The following is a 19,832-nucleotide window of genomic DNA, read 5'->3' on the forward strand; positions in this document are numbered from 1 at the left end:
TTTCCAGGTGCAAATGGGCACCCAGATATCCTTTTATTTACCTAACACTTACACATAGCGTAACTATTTAAAGCCCGGGATGCAGTGTATAGGTATCAACTATAGTAGACTCACATCAACTGTGCATGTGATGTCTAGGCCTGTCCCTTACGACGCTCCTGATTGGCTGTTGGTAAGCCAATCACAGGGCTAGAAACTCTAAGTCTCTCAAGAGAGTTTACATAGGCAGGATGTATGTTCCACCTATTTTAAAAGACGTATCCCTCAGGAGAGGTTGAATATACATCCTACCTTTGTGAACTCTTTCGTAAGACTGAGAGTTTCCAGCCTTGTGATTGGCTCATCAACAGCCAATCAGGAGCGTCGTAAAGGGACGGGCCTAGACATCAGATGCACGGTTGATGTGAATCTACTATAGTATATGCCAAATTACTATTGCGTTAGTGCTATTATTCTTTAGGAGTAATATTGATTTAAATTTAGTATTTCATTATACAAATCTACAGTATATTTATAAGACAATACTAAAATTTGTTAGTTTTATTATAGATAACCATACGTCAAGAGATTGCCCCTTGATGCTGCATCCTTAACGTAGCCTAATGCCACCAGCATTCGATATTGAAAGTATTGTTATTACTATTTGATGATTGGTATCACATTCATTTTTAAATAGATTTACAGAAATTTTTCTTATAAAGTAATGAGTTTCCACATGCATAAAGAAAAATTATCTTTATAATCATCATTAGAAAATCTTGTTACTGTTAGCTCGAATTCAAATGATGGCAATGATTACATTCTCTCGGCCTCGATTTTGGTGTCACAACGTGCTCGAGTCCGAGTGATTTTAGTGTCTTATTCTGTGATTAATCATCACTTATCATTCTGGATAGCTTATGAACGGGCTCACGTCGGTGCTACACATAAAAAATAATGTGGCTACGGTAAGATTGGCTTCAGTGTTGTTACTATTGGTACAAAGCTTAAAAGCCTAGGCCTATGGTGCAATTCATACCTAACAAGCTCACCAAAGAAGCCGCAGACTTATTACTATAATGACTTCTGTGGAGAAGTGTGGCTGGCAAATGTAAGAGAGTATGAAATAGGTAGTGTAGCAATAAACCAGTATAGTAGGCCTGAGCTGCAAGAATTTAAGAGCGATAAATAGGGTAAAACATCACAGCAGGCCAAACAGGCCACCTACAATCACGCTTTGCCACCCTCCGAAAAAGTACATTATAACGCGTCCTGACACCGGAGATGGGCATCAGTCGCGACTTGTTGTTGGTGAGAAACGGAGCTAAAGACCTCTACTCTCCTTTCGAAGTAAGTATTTTCTCCAAAGTTAGAAATTAAGGCCAAATTTTAAGTTGTTCCGACACGGCATACAAACCTTCGGTCCTTTTACAATAGGAAGGTACTAGCGGCAGCTGGATAGGTCGTAAGCTTTCGAACAAGGGGTTCGGTAGTTAACTGCTTGTCCGACAGGCGCGCGCGCGCGACTGGTAGGTAAACAAACCACTTTTGCTTTCGGCCTGCTGGCGTGTGGACGTGTATCATCGCTCTCTCTGCCCGCTTCATCGTCGTTTGCTTTCGCATGATTGTGTTTTTCTTTTTCTAAATCTAGTGAAACTGAATTGTAAGTACAATCATTTCATTGAATTCAATTGTGAATTAAAGGATCTTGGTGTCACCACGCCCTCCGATTACCCGAGTGCCGGGACTGAAGGGCGTAAGTGCGGGAACTCATTTTCCCAAGAATGATCCTCGTATTGCGTATGCTCGGTGCCGAGGGCGGGAGCACTCGCTCAGAGCGTATATTGGGTTAGAAATGTGTAGATGAAAATCGTAAGTAAGTGCTCTTTCATTTATATTTTTTGACCTGTATGCCCGTTGCCGAACGAATGCGCTCGGCACGGAAACTTATTTAGTATGGAAGTGGAATCGCAAGTACAGTATTCTTTTCATTTTCATTTTCATATATTATTTTAATTGTAGCAATACTCATTTTGGATCAGTTTCCGAGCTTACCCGGAAATTGACCCTTCCCCCTTTTATTTTTGAATGAAGTGAAATCGCAAGTGCAGTTCTTTTTCATTTTCATTTTTTATTGAGATTGCATTGTTTACTGGGATCAATGTTTCCGCGATTCCCGGGGATTGATCCTTCCCCTTTTTATTTGTATGAAGTGAATCGCAAGCGCAGTAGTCTTTTCATTTTCATATATTTTTGATTGCATCAATTCATTATGGATCAAGGTTTCCAGGAACCTTGATCCATAAAGGTAGGAATTGATCCTTTCACCCTTGCGCTCGGTACCTAGGGCGCAAATGCGCTCGATCCGAGCCCTTATTCATTGTGAAGTGAATCGTATGCAAGATGCATTTTCATTTTGTTCCTTATTATTGATTGCATCAATATTTATTTGGTTCAAGTTCCGCTCAGTCAGGGAATTGATCCTTATGCCCTTGCATTCGGGCCGATGGCACGATTGCTCTCGGGCTCTTATATTGTTGTTGGGTACATGGGTACTGTGCGGGGGTGGGGAACGAGACCCCCCCCCCGCTCAGCTCCCACAGATGGCCCTTCCCCTTGGGGGGGGGGGGGGGGGGTTATCGGCGTTCTTCTCCTCGCCGATCGTCGAGCGCGGGGGAGGGCGCTCGGTGCCCGATGTACAATTGTATTAGTGGGTCTTCCACTCGTTCGGAGAGGGCTCGCCCCCCCGCGCGAGGGGACTTCCCCCCACTAATCGCTACTACTGTTATTTCCGCAGGTGCTACTGCCACGAGGGTGGACCTTGGTGAGGTATGGGCGTCCTTCCATTTGCAGGGCGTGCTAGTGTCCAGGGGCGGCTGCGGTTCTATGTCTGGGCCTACTGCGGTCACCCATGGAGTGGTGACCACGCAACCAGGTGACGACGTCCCTCCTCACCTGTGTACTCGCCTCACGTGGTAACAGTCTTGCCTACAGCCGCTGCTGAAGTGCCGTTCGCCGTACCGAAAGGGGGGCGTGCCGCCGCCGCTCGTGGTTGCCGCGCTGCAGCGACCCACACTTCCGCTGCCCTAGAGCTCGCCCCTGGACCTGCCGCCGGTACAGGATGTTGCTAACTGCTGCTACCACTTCCTGTGTTTCCGGTGCTGCCTGCCGTACCTGCCGATTCTGGCTGACTGTCCATGCAGTTGCTGCGCTGGCTGTCCCTGCCGTTGCTGCGCTGGCTGTCCCTGCCGTTGCTGCGCTGGCTGTCCCTACCGATGCTGTGCTGGCTGTGCCTGCTGTTCCTGAGATGCCCATACCTGCTGATGTCGTCCCTGTTCGTGGTGGTACTACCCCAGACTTTGGTCTGTCGGTACAGGTGCGTCCGGGCCCTGTGGCTTCGGCTACAGCAGCCCCGGCTCCGCCCTGGATAGCAGATCTTACGTCTGTCCTGAGGAAGCTGACGAAGAAGAGGAGGAAGGTGTCGTCGTCGTCGTCTTCATCTTCTTCATCGTCGTCGGCTGCCGCCTCTTCCCCTTCGACTTCTAAGGCTTCACAGACCGAGGAAGAAGAAGGTTGCCTCCTCCCTCCTAAGAAGTCTCCCTCGGGAGCTTCTCGGACCCCGTCTCACCTCGGTGGGACGGAGGGTTCCTTCCGCTGGTCCTCCTGCTCCTTCGGGAGCGGGGCCCGTCTCTTCTTCCGCAAGGAAGAAGACTACGGGGACCAGAGGGGTACCGGCTAACACCGGGTACTTCCTCGCCTGGTGTCAGTGGTTCTGCCACTGCATCAGGGTCCGTCTCGGCCTCTCGTTCGCGGGAGGTACCGAGTGTACGGTCGCTACCAGCGACCGTGCAGCCAGGAACCAGACCTCTGAGTCCGCTCAGCGTCAGGTTCACGGCACGGGGCGGAAGAATCTGGGGACAGCCGCTCAGGCGACTCTCACCAGACCAGCTCTCACTCTCGCGGCGAACAGTGGCTACCCGGGGACGTGACGGTCCACGACCGGACACGGAATGAGGCTGGGAAGAGGTCCTCCCTGCCCCGTTCGCCGGTGCCAGCCACGGCTGGAACCAGCGACGTGACGTGCCGTGAGGACAAGCACCGGTCTCACTGTGACAGTGGAGCCTGCAGGTCGCCTGACCGTCGCCCTCAACCAGAAAGCGACCCTGGGTATGGCAACCAGCACCAGCTCTTCGACACTCGAGATCGGGGCCGCTGTGCTCAGTCCAGCCGTTCTCCACAGCGAGACGGTTCGACCAGGCCTGCAGCTCGATCGCCACCGCGGGTTGACGATCGCCTGCAGCCCTCCAAGCCTGCTGGTTCTGCCAGCGAGCAACGAGGGAGCGTCAGGTCTGCCTCTCCCGTACCTTCAACCTCCTCGGGTTACACCGGGAGGAGCGAGGTATTGAGGAGTGATTCGTGAGGGGTGCGCCCCTCATGATCCCACCACAACGCCCTACGTGCCAGGCACGGTTCTTGGACCGGCCAGGACGTATGCGCAAGTGCATGGGGAAGACCGAGAGGGCTGTCGCTGTTCCCCCTTCTTAGGAGGAAGGTTCTCGGAATATGCTCTTGTTCGAAGGGCTTAACGGTCCCACTCTGCAAGATGCTGTGACTTCCGAGATCCAGAGGAACTTTGCCGAGGTTACGCGCTGATTCGTCAGCACAATGACCTCGGGGAAGGATCGCCGCTCCCACCACCAGCAGAGCCACGTCTCGGCTCGAGTCGTTTTGGGGCCCGAGAGGGAACCCAAATCGACGGTGGGTCTGCCGCGATCGGAGCTTGCCGACTGTGTTGAACCAGGTAGTCTCTCGTCTCCGGACAAGAAGGCTCTCTCAGTTCTGGACGGTCGAACAAGCTACTTCACCTCCTCTACTGCGACAGAGGCGTTTCTACGTGTCTTCGGACACCGTATTTAAATACCCCTTCGGTCCTCCTGAGGTTTCGACCTCGACGAGGACTGGAATGAGTCGGAGCGGTATCGGCTCTCTCCTGTCAGGTGTCGATCAGCCCCACCCAGACGACGTTCACAGTGGCGGCAGACACTTACCTACAGTATGAGTTCGTAACCCTCCTCGGGAAAACGTTTTTCGTCTATGACGATACGTTTTCCCAGGCTCTGAGAGGCCATCGCCGTAAGGCGATGGCTGCTCCTTTTCTTCTCCAACTGCTAGAATCCGCTGGGAAGGCGAGCAGTATCCAATTCCTCCTCCATTCCCTCTCTCCTTACGACTACGAGGGAAAGGGGAGGGATCCTACAGAGATTTCTCTGTAAGATCCCACGTTAGGGGCTGCGCTACCGGGGGGGGACCTTCGGGTTCCTACCTGACGTAAGCCCCCCCCGGTCATTGAGGAGGGATCCTGCCCCTTTCTCGATTTCTACGGGAATCGAGAGGACCACCAGCCGATATCGTCTGACGAATTCGGTGGGGGGTTTCGCAGAGTGCTTAGAATTCTACGGAATTTCTAGCGCACTCAAGAGTGTTCGAGTTTTTTACGATCTCCAAACACTTAGGCGAGACACGGTCCAGAGTGAGCGAGAATCCCCGATAATTGTTACACGATAATCGGGAACCTCGCTTATGCTCGAATTCCTGTAATTTCTAGCATTTGGAAGAAGACTGCTGCTGAAAGAGAGTATCTCACAGTAGGCGCTTAACCTGGAATAGAGAAGAACGGACGGGAACTTCCAGTTTGGCTTGAACTATCGTCTTCGGTATTCTGTTCACCATTGAAGCTTTCCTTCGGGAAAGACTTCTCCTTCACTCTCTTGACTAGAGAACGAACGGCGGTCGATCTCCAATCCTTTATTCTCATTCCTATAGGGGAAAAGATTTTAGGATGGAGGTCGTGGTACAGAAAAACCTACAAATATACTACGTATATTACCCTCGCGACATGATTCTTTAACAGTTGAATTGTCCGTGGGGTAGGCGCATACCGTAGTTAACTCTACGGTTTGTGACCGAGACGAATTGTATCTTAATTGAACTGCAACTCGGGGTTGCCTGCAACCTCCCAGCAGTTATCCAGTTTCGATTTTAGATACTTGGTATTGTCATGACAACACCAATTCAGCTTTTGTATTTACCGAAATCCGTTTCGGTTAAATATAATTGCTCGAGCGTATTCTTTATGCTCGATGGTTCTAGCCGAACGCATTCCTTCGTGGAATAATGGATTACCTGGCAACTCAGGATGACGATCACCGAGAGCTACTGCGTATTGAACTGCCTGATAGCGGCTCAGTATCAGCTAGGTCTCGGAGATACACGGTCGGTTACGTCTCTCTCTCCCCTGGTTGGATTGACTACCGAACCGTATCTCTGCCCAACAATCATGGACTTAGGTCTCTGATTAACGGGGATTCTCGCAATAAGAAGGACCATTTACTGCTGTGACGCTCGATTTCATCGCCGGCGACATTGCGAGAATTTTCAACAGAGATATCTCTTAGACTCTTTCATCTTTCTGTTTACCGCACGGTAACAGAAGTCTGTACTAGTCAACCGCTGCATCGCACTGCGATAATGCGAATGAATTTTTGCAGACATCTGAGTTTGTCTTCAAAATATCTTGTATTCGTAGGTGTGCAATTTCATTGCTCGCCCCGAATTAACAGATATGTCAGAAGACATCGCCTACTCTCCGACCTGACAGCTCTACTTCCAAATGTTCAGCCCATGAGAAGCAGTTCTTCAGGCAGAGTTCCCTGTCTTCATTACTCGAAAGCGCTCCGCTTTTATTGCAACTACGATCCTCACCGGACAGCAATGAATAGCGGTTAGCGTTCTCAAGTCTTGGTAGCACAGGTTCAGAATCTTTGAGATTCCTCCTCTCGGTTCAGCTGTGAAGACGTAGGTTGCATTTTCTGTACACCTTCGTCTTCAACGTCACATAGTGTTGTTTCTCCTTACCCGAGAATCAACTATACTATGAGATATCTTGCCATCAAGGACCTCGGTCTCTAGAAGGCAATTGACTTTCGCCTGTTGGGCACATGCCTTAAGAGAGTCATCACCTTGCCTTCTGGCATCGGTGACGAACAAATTATTTGTTTAGTCTCTTGGCATAACCCTGTTAAGGCGAAGGTCACGTGACTTGCGCTTGGACAACTTGCCTCCTACCGAACGCAGTCAGTAGGCAGCTGTCAGAGCGCCCAAGTCTGTTACGAACTTCGCTGTGGACTTAGTTCGGTTGTTCCATAACAATCTTTTCTTCGTCCTAACGGCTTGTCACAGTACCCATACCATCGACACCCACCATTGAGTGTCGGTGTCCTATCCACTACCGAGAACAACAACTTCGCTGCAGACGGATAGACCAGTATGGGTACAGGACATCACCGAAGTCGAGAAGAGGGATAGGTCATACGACAATTCCCTTCTTTTCCTCTGAGGTAATTGCATGACTTTAACTGCGAAGTCAAGCATCCAGTGATGGGATTCGTGACGCTCGATTTCGTACCGAATTCGTAGCGAAGACTCTGAAACCCTTCGGTTCCTGACGATCGGTTAGAGTCCTTCACAATCCCCTCCCTAATGGACTTCACCGCCTTCGATGCGAAGGAGATGCTGCTTTGTCCTGTGAAAGCGCGACCGCGCTTTCTGAAGAAACTCGACATCCCCAGGCTGAGTGTTGAAGACTCTTCGTCAGCACCAAGATGACCTAGAAGTACACTCCTCGAGTTACACAAGAACTTCTCCTTGGCGCAGGTACTGAAGGCAGGGGTCTGGTACAACCAGACCACTGGCACCTCCTTCTACCTTTTGGATATTGCCCACAGGTCCTTGGATCGTTTTCCTTAGGACCCGTGGTGGCTGCTCAACACGTTGTCTAGCTAACCCCAGACCCTAGCAGGCTGAACAGCATCGAGTCCTGGTGTGACTGTAAGAATAGATAAGTGAATGAGAGAGTGACTGGCTTCTCTTCCTATCTTTTTCTACCCCTCTACCTGTGGGTAGAGGGATACGGTCATCACCTTGCTGGATAAGGACGAGATGCCGGTGAGCTACTCGACAGAGCCCCATCCTATCCCTTTCACTAGGGATGGGAGCGAATATCCACCACTTCCTCCTACAAGGGGGGGGAAGTGGATGCCAACAAGAGACAAACCATAACGTTGTTGCCTCTTGCAAATAGGAACTTGTTCTTGTTTGCTGGTACGAAGAGATACGCTTGCCTCTCTCTTAGTACTTGGTCCAGAGGTCTGACCATTGATCCTGCGGTGCACACCCCGATCAATCGGACAGAGGCTTGGATCCCTCCCTCGCTCTTACGACCAGGGAGGCTTCCAAGGTTGGGCGAACACCAGTCTGTTCACAAAAGACTCAGATTCACCCACCAAGAAGTGAGTCTTCCTATTGTAAAAGGACCGAAGGTTTGTATGCCGTGTCGGAACAAATGACAATTTGTCCAAAATTGCATTTTCCTAACTATACAAACCTGAGGTCCTTTTACACATAGCCCAGCCCCACCTCATGCCACCCCTCACTCTGCGTTTTTGCTTGGGCCAAAAGCAAAAGTGATTTGTTTACCTACCAGTCGCGCGCGCGCGCCTGTCGGACAAGCAGTTAACTACCGAACCCCTTGTTCGAAAGCTTACGACCTATCCAGCTGCCGCTAGTACCTTCCTATTGTAAAAGGACCTCAGGTTTGTATAGTTAGGAAAAATGCAATTTTGGACAAATTGTCATATTTAGGGTAGATCACCACGGCAGGCCAACCAGGCCACTACATTCAACGCTTGCCACCTCCGAAAAATACATTATAACGCGTCCTGACACCCGAGATGGGCATCAGTCGCGACTTGTTGTTGGTGAGAAACGGAGCTAAAGACCTCTACTCTCCTTTCGAAGTAAGTATTTTCTCCAAAGTTAGAAATTAAGGCCAAATTTTAAGATTTAAACAGAGGGTACTGAAAACGGTCTCAAACGTAGTGCAAATCTCACCAAAACGCGTTCAACATTTTTACTTACAACTCGAGGTATTTAGAAGATTGACGCCATCTCGATGTTTACGGAGTAGCTTGTGTCAATAAACTAACCATTTCCTGTGATAAATCCGCACACCACTTGTGCCCACAGACGCTGGAGCACTTTCATCACAACAATCGAAACACGATTTCTCACCAACCAACAAGCCAGGAGTAAACAGCTGTTTTGGGTAGAAAGAGACGAGAAGCGTGCTCTTAGCTAATTTTTAAATAAGTAGTAAAACATCAATATTTTACATATTTATGATGATTAATTTGAAAATATTCGTTATTGAAAAAGTAACTCGACTCTGACTCAAATTTAAGTAATTATTTTTCTGAATTAGAACGTTCTTTTAAGTTCTGTACGTATTATGACGTCACGACATCTTGACTTTCGTACCTATTGTAAATAATTGCTATACTCAACTGTCATTGCAGAACAGTTTACCAGTTATTCATGCAGATTGTTATCAGCTATACATGTAATTGTTATAATCGTAATGCGCATATATATCTTTATTATTTACTTTTTGGATATATGAAGATGTTTTACTGCTGGATTATCGCCGTAGTGTGACGCAATCGTTTCGGTCCATGGCCTCTGTCTGTTTTCGCACCATAAGAAATTATGGGGCCGAATTTGCAATGACCAGAAAGTCGTTAAAAGAGGAAAGTTAGCATTGAGGGGCATATGTTTTGACTGAGAAAAATACAAATTTATTCAATAGCTAGCTTGTAAAAAATACTGGTTATAAAAACTTGATGACAACTAGCAGCATGTCTACTATGGGTTTCAGAGACAGTGCAAGTACGTTTTGGGCAATACCTATTTCTGTAACGAACACTCGTAACAGAACGAGATTTTGCTATAGTGCATTACACCCAGTGCCGTAATTTATAAGGGTATCGTGAATCACTAATCGTAAAGAATAACGACACTTGTCCTTGTACCAAGAGACAAAAACTCCATTATGCAGAATGGATACGAACACGTGTATAAAGCTCCACCTACCCTCTCCCCACCCCCCACCCCCCTCCACCGCCATCCCTTTTCTTTTCTTCGTTCCTTCCGTTCCTCGCCTCTCTCTCTCTCTCTCTCTCTCTCTCTCTCTCTCTCTCTCTCTCTCTCTCTCTGTTGCCATTCGGTATGTGTTGACCCTCCAAACTGGGTATAAGACTACACACAAAACGTTGAAATTGGTGAAATTAGGCTATGTATTGGAAGTATATATACATAAATATTAAAGCAATTTTATCATTATTGCATTACTATGACAACTAGAATTCATGGAAACAGTTTATAATAATGGAACGGCGTATGTGTGAAGCCTCCACTAATGTGGCAACGATGATTTTGCCATTCTTAGCATGCAAACATTAAAGCATGCAAACATTAAAGCATGCAAACATTAAAGGTTTACTTTATTTTCTGGCATACGATTATTAAGAAATTCAAAATACTAATAAAGACTGAATCATGAAAAGTGCTAGCAAAAACAAAAAAGCAAAAAAAAAAACACATGTATATAATTCACTTCCGTAGTCGTTCCTCTATGCAATTATCCGTATTCGTTCCTCTATGGTTTTCGGCAGCCAGATGTACGAAAACGTTAGAAACATTTGATTTTATCTACTTTAGAAATATCTGTAATTTTTCGGGGTAATTTGGTTGCAAAAAAAGGGATAATATACATGAATTAAATCAAAATTTTTAAATAACAAAGTAAATTTAAACTAAATAACGAGTAAAGTAAACAGTTTAGGGAATAAAACTTTGCAGTTTCGTCGTCTGTCGTCGTCTGCTGTTCATAACTGTGTTTATGGCGCGCACGCTTAGAAACCAGAAACAGCAACGGGGTTAAAGTGCAATGTGGAGTGAACTGAGACCAAAATGTGTATAATAACAATCAAATAAGCACTGTGGAGTTTCAGTTGCGATGGCAGTAAGGATAAAACCACCGATTACAAGGTAAGAATGAATTCAGTTCAAACCATGACCCCGGGAATAACAAGTTTCATACTTTCACTAATATAGGCAACAAAATGTTTTATTGTGCTGATTACAACTGCAATCTTGAGTAAGATCAATAAACGTTACATATATACGCTAACATTGTTCAAATGAGTGCTGGGAAGGCTGGGGAAAGATGGTGGCCATCACTGATCAGAACCTTCCATGAAAAACGTAGCCGCCATATTGGATTTCAAAACTGCCTTGAAAACATATTTTACGAAGAGCTCACATGCTTATTTTAGTTCGTGTGGGGCTTTCATATATCACATTATGTTGACGAAACTTCAGTCTTTTAAATGGTATGCTTAGAGTTGCAATTGTATTCTTGTTTCACCAATTAAATATCGAGTGAATAAGACCCGTCCACCGTGATGAGGGTTGGCCTGCCGTGGTGATCTACCCTAAACAGAGGGTAGTGAAAAGGGTGGCTACGGCAGTGGAAATCTCACCAAAACGCTTTAGAAATTTTTACTTACAACTTAAAATGTTTCGAAGATTGACGCCATCTTGATGTTTACGGAGTCGCTTGTGTCAACAAACTTCCCATTTCCTGTGCTAAATCTGCACACCACTTGTACCCATAGACGCTGGGGCACTTTCATCACAACAATCGTAAACCCAACCTCTTACCAGCACTTATTCAAGGGGACTACGGCATTCTTTGCGGCGTTTTGCGCTCTTCAATTGTTTATCAGTGTTGTCAATTGGTATGTGTTTACCCTCCAAACTAGGTATAAGACTTACACAAAACCGGGGAAATAAGTGAAATTAGCATATCTATTTGTATTGTATATACGTACATATTACAGCAATTTTATCATTACTGCATTACTATGACAACTAGAATTCATCGAAATAGTTTGTAAATGCATCGGCGTATGTGTGATGCTCCACTAGATTGGCAACGATGAGTCATTTTTCCTCACGTCGTCTGCTCGTAAGTATACATCCGAAACATTTGTAATTTTTAGGGGTTAATTTGGTTGCAAAAAAGGGATAATAGACATGAATTAAATAAACCTTTTGAAGTAAAGTTAAACTAAATATTGAGTAAAGTAAACAATTAAGGGAATAAAGCTTTGCATCTCATAATCAGTGTTGTCGTCTGCTGCTCGTAACTGTGTTTGCGGAGTGAGTGCTTAGGAACCAGGAACCACAGTGTGGTTCAAGTGCACTGTGGAGTGAATTAAGACCAAAATGTGTATAATTACAATCAAATAAGCACTGTGGAGTTTCAGTTGTGATGGCAGTAAGGATAAAAACCACCGATTACAAGGTAAGAATGAATTCAGTTCCAACCATAACCCCGGGAATAACAAGTTTCATACTTTCACTAATATAGGCAACAAAATGTAGTTTTATTGTGCTGATTACAACTGCAATCTTGAGTAAGATCAATAAACGTTACATATATACGCTAACATTGTTCAAATGAGTGCTGGGAAGGCTGGGGAAAGATGGTGGCCGTCACTGATGAGAACCTTCCATGCAAAACGTAGCCGCCATATTGGATTTCAAAACTGCCTTGAAAACATATTTTACGAAGAGCTCACATGCTTATTTTAGTTCGTATGGGGCTTTCATATATCACATTATGTTGACGAAACTTCAGTCTTTTAAATGGTATGCTTAGAGTTGCAATTGTATTGTTGTTTCACCAATTAAATATCGAGTGAATAAGACCCGTCCACCGTGATGAGGGTTGGCCTGCCGTGGTGTTCTACCCTATATACTGGTTCTAAAACGAAGCTAGTAGCTACCTATACCTAGAAGGATGTGAGTTATACCTGTTATGGAATAGACAAGGGATATCTAAACAAACCATAACCCTGGAGCTTAGGTAGGTAACATAAAGACTAATCTGGTAAGACCGAAGAGGTAGGCTTAGCAAGTCGCAGAATAAGACGGCAGTGTTGTCAGAGTTGGGAGTCCCTGTCGCCAGGGTACTATATAACAGCCAATGATAAAGAGATTTCCGTAGGCTTAACTCCTTTGACGGCGTAAGTGTTCCATTTTTTTTTTCAGTTGAAGTGTTTCTTAGGTGTATGGTAAATGTTTATTAGCTACCAAGATTTATAAAACAGTTAAAATATAGTTTTCATGGTAGCGTTTGATGTTTTTTTTAATGAATTTTGTATTTACCTATGTCATAAATGCCTAATTAACCCATTAAAACAGGCTCTAGTCTATATCTACCAATAGGCCTAATGGGAGAACCTGTAAGAGGCCGCAGTTTTTGTTGGTGGGGGGCTGGGTTGGGAGAACTAATATTACTGAAATTATTAACTAAAAATTGGATTTGTTACTTGAATAGTAATAATCAGAGCAGACGTAAAATAAACATATTACGGATAGTTTTATAGGTAATTTGGACGGGTTTAGATTGCACTTCATGAGAAACCGAGTGGGAACCATGGCTTTCAGGGTTAATGAAAATGAAAATTAGCAAAGAGTTAGTGGAAAGTTATATGATATATTAATTTGTCTCTAAATTTCTGAAGGACTCAATTGACCTGAATGTTTACAGCTTGGCTTGAGTAATGGGTATTGACCATTGTTGTTGCAACAACCTGCCTTTGTGTATTTCCTTCTATATCTAACAACTGTCGGGTATCCCAGAGGGAAGTCTGTTTTTTTTTGTGAAATCACTTAGTTTTTATTTAGATGCAAACCACTCATATTTCGTTTGATTTTGACTATTACTGTTGATGTATAATCTTTATTTTTTGTGTGTTCTGCCTTGTCATTAGTACTTGTAGCCTGTAGGGAAACCCTGGATTTTGGTGTTGGGGGGGGAGGGGGGGGGTGGAAGCAAAAAATGTGAATTGCAAAAGTAACCGGTCATTGGTCACAGTCCCTCCAAACTTTTAAAAGTAAAGTGGTATAGCAAAGGCAATTAAAGGATGCATCCTAACCTAAACTAGGATTCCTGGTACTGCCTGTACTTGGGGGGCCTTTTCCCTCTCTTGCATGCTCCCTGGAGTCCAAACCCAAACTAAGTTGAAGTGCCATAAATCATGAAGCAAAATACAAGACACCATAACCTAACCATACCTAGGGTACTGGACCTTACCTAGTTAAAGGCTTTGCACACCTTGTATGCTAATCCACCCCAACCTGACTTTGAATGCCATAAATCAGAGGGAAGTACAGGGCCTTTTTTTTTGTTTAACCTAACCTAACCTAATGTAATCTAGGATCTGGTTGTTGCCAGGTCCTACCTGGCCAGGCCTTGGTAGCCCTTGGACACCCTATTCCTATCTCCAGACTAATCTGACCTAGAGTGCTGTAAATCAAAAAGGGTCATACATGGATGTGTTCTAGCCTAGCTAGGCAATGATAGGTGGGAAATACCTGGAGCTTCCTGTAGTGTTGCATGCAATTAGCATATCCTTTATCAAAAAATCGAAAATTTGGAAGGTGAAAGGCCTTTATTCACTTTTAGAGGGATTTTGAGAAATCAGGTATTACAGACAAAAGGAGTACTCCACATTCTTCCAAAAGGTATATTATTTAAAGAAGGAGGAAGATGTTGAAATTTTGAGGTGGTGTATATAGCCATTTGCACTTACTCGGGGAGTAAGCCTTCAAATTTCTTTGTTATTGCTGTTGTTGTTTTTGTTGTTGGAGTAGGAAAGTTTAAAAATGGTCTGAAAAAGGTGTTAGGCGTTGAGTTAAAGATAAGGGAATTTCAAGATAGGATAGTTATGATTTATATATTGAAGTTAAAATGTAAAAACTAAAAAATTGCGCATTAAACAATACCGAAAAATTTGTTCTAATAAAATATTGCATACTTTTTAAATTTTCATTGGTGAAACAATGGGCTATTTAGCCTAGAACACATGAACGTGTTTAGTTTCTGTCCTTTTCATTTGACCCTTTATTTGATCCTTGTTAGTATGAGTAGTACTAATTACGAATATTAATTACGAAGACCACTTCATGTTAAATTAGGAATATAATGTTTGCAACTTATGTGTCAGGGGATAATCTTGCACATATCCTGAGTAAGTTGGAGGTCGAATCACGCCTTGTTTTTTTTAATTGTATTGTACCTATGCCTGAAGAACTGTCATTGAAAAATTATTTGTTGTGGCTGTTTGCATCGAAGAAAAGGAAATATTCACTTTTCTTTAGGTAGATGTTGGTATTTAGCTGCATTTTTGTAGGAATGGTCATAGGGTTTCCATTTCGTTTGTTTTCCAGAAGACACAACAGTAAAGCAGAATCGTAAGATTTGTCCGACTCCAGAGGAAAGAAATCGCTGGAATGTATTGGTGGCTGTAGGAGGAGCAGCCTTAATTAACGCTATGGCTTTTCCGAGCTCGTTTGCCAATACCAATGCAATTCTTTATCTTTTCGTCGTCGGTGTCCCGGGAAAGTTTCCTCTCACTTTTCCTCTGGGGATAAAATCTTTTTTCTAGGTTTTCATCGCTGTGCCGTTGTCTTTTATAACTAAAGGGAAAGCTAATGGATATCTTTTGTAATTAAGACCGAGAGATCTCGGCAGTTCTCTCTTTTTTCAATTTCCTCTGAGGCATTCTGAATGGCCGCCTGTAGTTTTGGTATCACTTACAGTATTCCATGTGGATAATGCTTTAGGTGTTAGTAAAACAGTTCATCATCAAAGGTTGCTATAAATATATTGTTTTTTTAGTACTCTCTCTCTCTCTCTCTCTCTCTCTCTCTCTCTCTCTCTCTCTCTCTCTCTATGGTCTGGGAGACGATATATATTGCTTGTAGTTATCCCAGATGGTTGTATATTAATTTAATTACGCTTTTATTTATCGTAAACAAAGACGCATTGAAGGATGAATATTTTTAATGGAGTTTCTTCTCGATTTAAAGAACCGATTGTCGAGTATATAACATGGGAAGTTGCCAGCAGTCATTTTATAAAACATTAGAACGCCCTTGTGTTTAAAATTTTCCTTACGCAAACGTATAAAAGCACACGAAGTTAAATGTATTGCACTCTCACATGCGCGCTCAAATAAATATACGCACGAATTTTAAATAAAATAAAAATGAAACTTCTCTAGCGGCAACTTGTGGATCCTCCAACTTTGCTTACAAATGACCGGGAAAGGAAAAGGAGGAGCCGGTGAATAATGGCAGCTATTCGATATTTATTCCTGTTTTATTTCTTCGTTCTGTTTGTCCGAGAAGATGAGAGACCGTAACCGGACCCTAATTTGATTCCAGGCGAGTTTGTTAATAAGGGATAATTACGGTAATTAGAGGCAGGAGTCGATGAGAAACGAAAGATTTGTGGAGGAGGAGCCTCTGGGGAGTCCCAGGGTATGGGTATGGGAGACATTCGCCTTTCCGGAAAGGGTATTTGCATTATTTCAAAGCTAACATTGCGTATAGCGGTAAATCTTAATAAGCTCCGGCCGATTTTGAGTAAAAATGTGTTCATACATTGAAAGAAGATACCCTACGGGCCGAACAAGCGAAAGGCCCGTGCCAACAAGAAGTATTGGCTTAATACAACAACAACAACAAAGAAGATACTAAGTATGTTCTAAGGAAAGTCCTGTCGGTCTAAAAAAAAAAAAAAAAAAAAAAAAAACTTGAATAATTGAACCTACAGAAAAAAACAAAGTCCTTTGCGTTGTTGTCTCTGTCGTATCACCTATTTTACTGAGTGCCTGTTCGTTCGTTTGTGTGCTGCGCAGTCTCAAATTGTCATGGGGAAACCACACTTTCCGAATGACATCACAAATAAAAAAACTCCGCCCAAAAAGTGACATCATTAGACAATATGCAATCGTAAATAAGCACGTTTCAGTTTTCTCTGACAGGGAAGCAAGTACAGTCATTTTAACCAATGACAAGGTATTTAGTGTTACTGAGTCCTGTTTTTGAAGGCAAATATACCTATTTTCCCCTAATTAAGTGTTAGTTGAGCCGGTACCACGAGTGAATTGCCAGGGCCATCTTCACGCTCGGATTTTGCTGCCGAGAAAAGTTTTCCATTTGTGTGTGAAAACTGCTATTATTATAATGGGAAGATCGAAAGATTGGTCACTTTTGCCCAAAATCACGGGCTAATTAAAAGGACAAATTTGCCCGACATGTCCATCAGTGTCGTCTTGATAACAACAAAAAAGCCTTTCGCTGTGATAAAATACGGGCGACACAATAAATATTTTGTAAGTTATTTAGAAGTGTCTAATTTTAAACTACAGATACAAGACCCCTTACTTAGGCTACATGCTTTTGTATCCTCCACACTAAGGTAAGTTGTTCCTTGTACGTATCGATTAGCGAGCGAAATATGCTGTCAATTGAGCCCTGAGGTTAGCGCGCGCAGCGAAACAATACCACCTACGAGAACAAACGAGCTTGTCAAGAATATTTAAATATGCGGATAAGGTGTGAAGCGCCGTTTCGCCACGTTCATACTGACAGCACACATTAATAAGAAAATCGGCGGTTCACGGATATTCACTCTCTTCCATACGTGCTTGCCAAGAATCATTAAAAAAGGCGGATTAGGCGCGTAGCGCCGTTCTGTCACCTGCTAGCCTCTGTTAGCCGCGATTTTATATGTAGAGGGTCAATGTTTTGCAAATATGTACCCTGATGTGTGTGTACACTGGAATTACGAAATTTCAGGCCTCCCTCCCCCCCTCCCTCCCAAATTCCCGGTTCTCCAAAGTGGTCCCCCAGGATTGTGAGATGAGTAAAGGTGGTATAATCATAATGCCGCCAACATAAATGCTAAATTTTAGCATAATAAACTACATATGCATTGGAAATTTATATTTTTTTCTGCAGACAAGAAACGGAGCTCTTATTAAGATTACCTATTTCTTTTACGTAGTTTTTTTTGGCCTATGTACATTAACATTCAGATTAAAGCAGCTCTTTTTAAATTATCAATTAAAAAGTTTTTAGTGACAAGGGTATAAAGTCAAGTGAAGGTATCTTGTTTTTTGTAGTTTTACTTTTTACCATTTTAACTGTGATGGTTTCATGTAATGATGGATGTGGTCATTAAAGATAAATTGAAAGCTAAAGTGAGGTGTTCAAAAGCATAGTATTTAAGTCGATTTAAAGTAATATTTAACTTCGTGAAAACTATTTGAACGATATTATGGTATTTACTTTGCTGCAGTTATAAGAACTGTTTTATTTTTACAGATGTTAAGAAATTTCTGAAACTTCTATTGATTCATATTAAGCTTTGATTTTGAGTTTATAGTTAATGGATTTTATACAGAATATATACTAAAGACACGTATTGTCTTTCCATGTACAATGGTAGGGAAAGATTTTTTTTTATATTAAATGCTCTATTCGGGCGTAAATAAGATTTATATTAATTTAATATTGTATAACTAGGTATTTAATACTTTGATTCTTTAATTAGTTTTAAGAAGACTATAGTTTTTAATATAGGAGTCTTCAGACTCCTACATTGAATTTAAATAAGTTTTGTTATATATGAATGAGTAGTTTTTAGTATAGACTTTAATGTTTCTAAACTTGATGGTGCTTGGTTTTAATTACTGGTTTTAAGCAGGGGTTTTAAATTAATTCGTAAGTCAGCCTCGCACTCCTTAATGAGTAAAAATTCCTTTATTTTTTTCAGGTTCACTCTCGTGGTCAGTTCTGGAAACTTTTCTAAATTGGAGCTTTGACAGTTTTAGAGACCTGCTTCTATAAAAGGTAAGAACTTTACTAGTCATTAATAAATTGTGGGTAAAAGTTTCAATATTTATATTAAAGTTCATTATGCAATTTAAATTTAGGTATGTTAACATTACTGCACTTTTAAAATTTTAACTTTATTTCCAAATGCTTCTTGTTTTAAGAAGGGACTAGGTTGTGTTAAAGGTAGTGTTAAAGAAACACTTACTTGAATAATATAAGCTGTTAGTTTCAATTGAAAGTTGAAAAGTGACTGACATTGCTGTTTTCTTTTTTACTGACAATAAGTTTTACCAGATCAATTTAGAATTTGCCTAATTATGGGAAACCTTTTTGGAATGTTTTAGTGTTATAAGTAGTCGACTGTCTAATTCTGTTTTTTTATGAAAGTAAGTTTTAGACCTAATGACCGCTTTTTTATTCCGAACCTCTTTTTCTCTGAAAGCTGCTTTTTTATTCTGAACTTTTTTCTGAAAGCTAAGTTTTAGACCTAGTGTAATATTTCGCTGGCTTTTCCCGAATACAAAGTTTTAGACCAAATATACATAAAAGAATTTAAGATGTAAGACTAAATGAAAATATTACTTTTCAGGAAGTGTAATTCGATGTGAAGGCTCTGTTCTGAACGCTGCAGTACTGAAGAGGCTTGATGCCATGAAAGATCATTCTTCATAATTTCTACTGAGAACTTATAAAGGCTCGTGTGCCTCGTGCTGACGGAGATTTGGTTGGCATCTTGCAACTGATCTACTTCCAATAAGTTTCTCTGGACTTTCACTATACTATAGGTAGATCTATATACTGTCCCTGAGAGGATGATATTCTAATGTAACATTTGGAAATTTTAGTTGCGTACTTACACAGAATGCTGCAACTTTAGTTATAAATTGCTGTACCAAAATTTGTTCTTTATAAACTTTCTTACAATAAACCAGTATTACTCGTATTGCTTAGCATCGTTTAAGTGTAGTATTTTAAGTGTCTTTTACAAAGTTTTTTACAAATACATTTGAGTGTCTTGGTTCTCATAGATTTTGTATTTCTTAGCATCCTACTAGTGGATATCTTATTTACTAAGGTTTTTAAATGTATTTGAAAAACCACAGTATTTGTTAAGAAATCTGGCGTGCAATATGGTGTTTTAAAATTTATGTATTTAAAAAACATAATTAGTCAAATCTGGCATGCAAAATGTTTTA

At 42.5% G+C, this 19,832-nt stretch overlaps 1 long non-coding RNA gene across 1 annotated transcript; it reads left to right on the forward strand.

The window, feature by feature from the left end:
- The first annotated feature begins 794 nt into the window (after nt 1–794).
- Nucleotides 795–19,663, forward strand: LOC135208972 (uncharacterized). Its single transcript, XR_010313260.1, has 3 exons — nt 795–947; nt 18,575–18,651; nt 19,226–19,663. It is a non-coding gene; the product is annotated as an uncharacterized LOC135208972 (long non-coding RNA).
- Nucleotides 19,664–19,832: the final 169 nt, after the last annotated feature.

This window comes from Macrobrachium nipponense, chromosome 37 (genome assembly GCF_015104395.2).
Source record: "Macrobrachium nipponense isolate FS-2020 chromosome 37, ASM1510439v2, whole genome shotgun sequence".
In the NCBI taxonomy this organism is placed as follows: Eukaryota; Metazoa; Arthropoda; class Malacostraca; order Decapoda; family Palaemonidae; genus Macrobrachium; species Macrobrachium nipponense.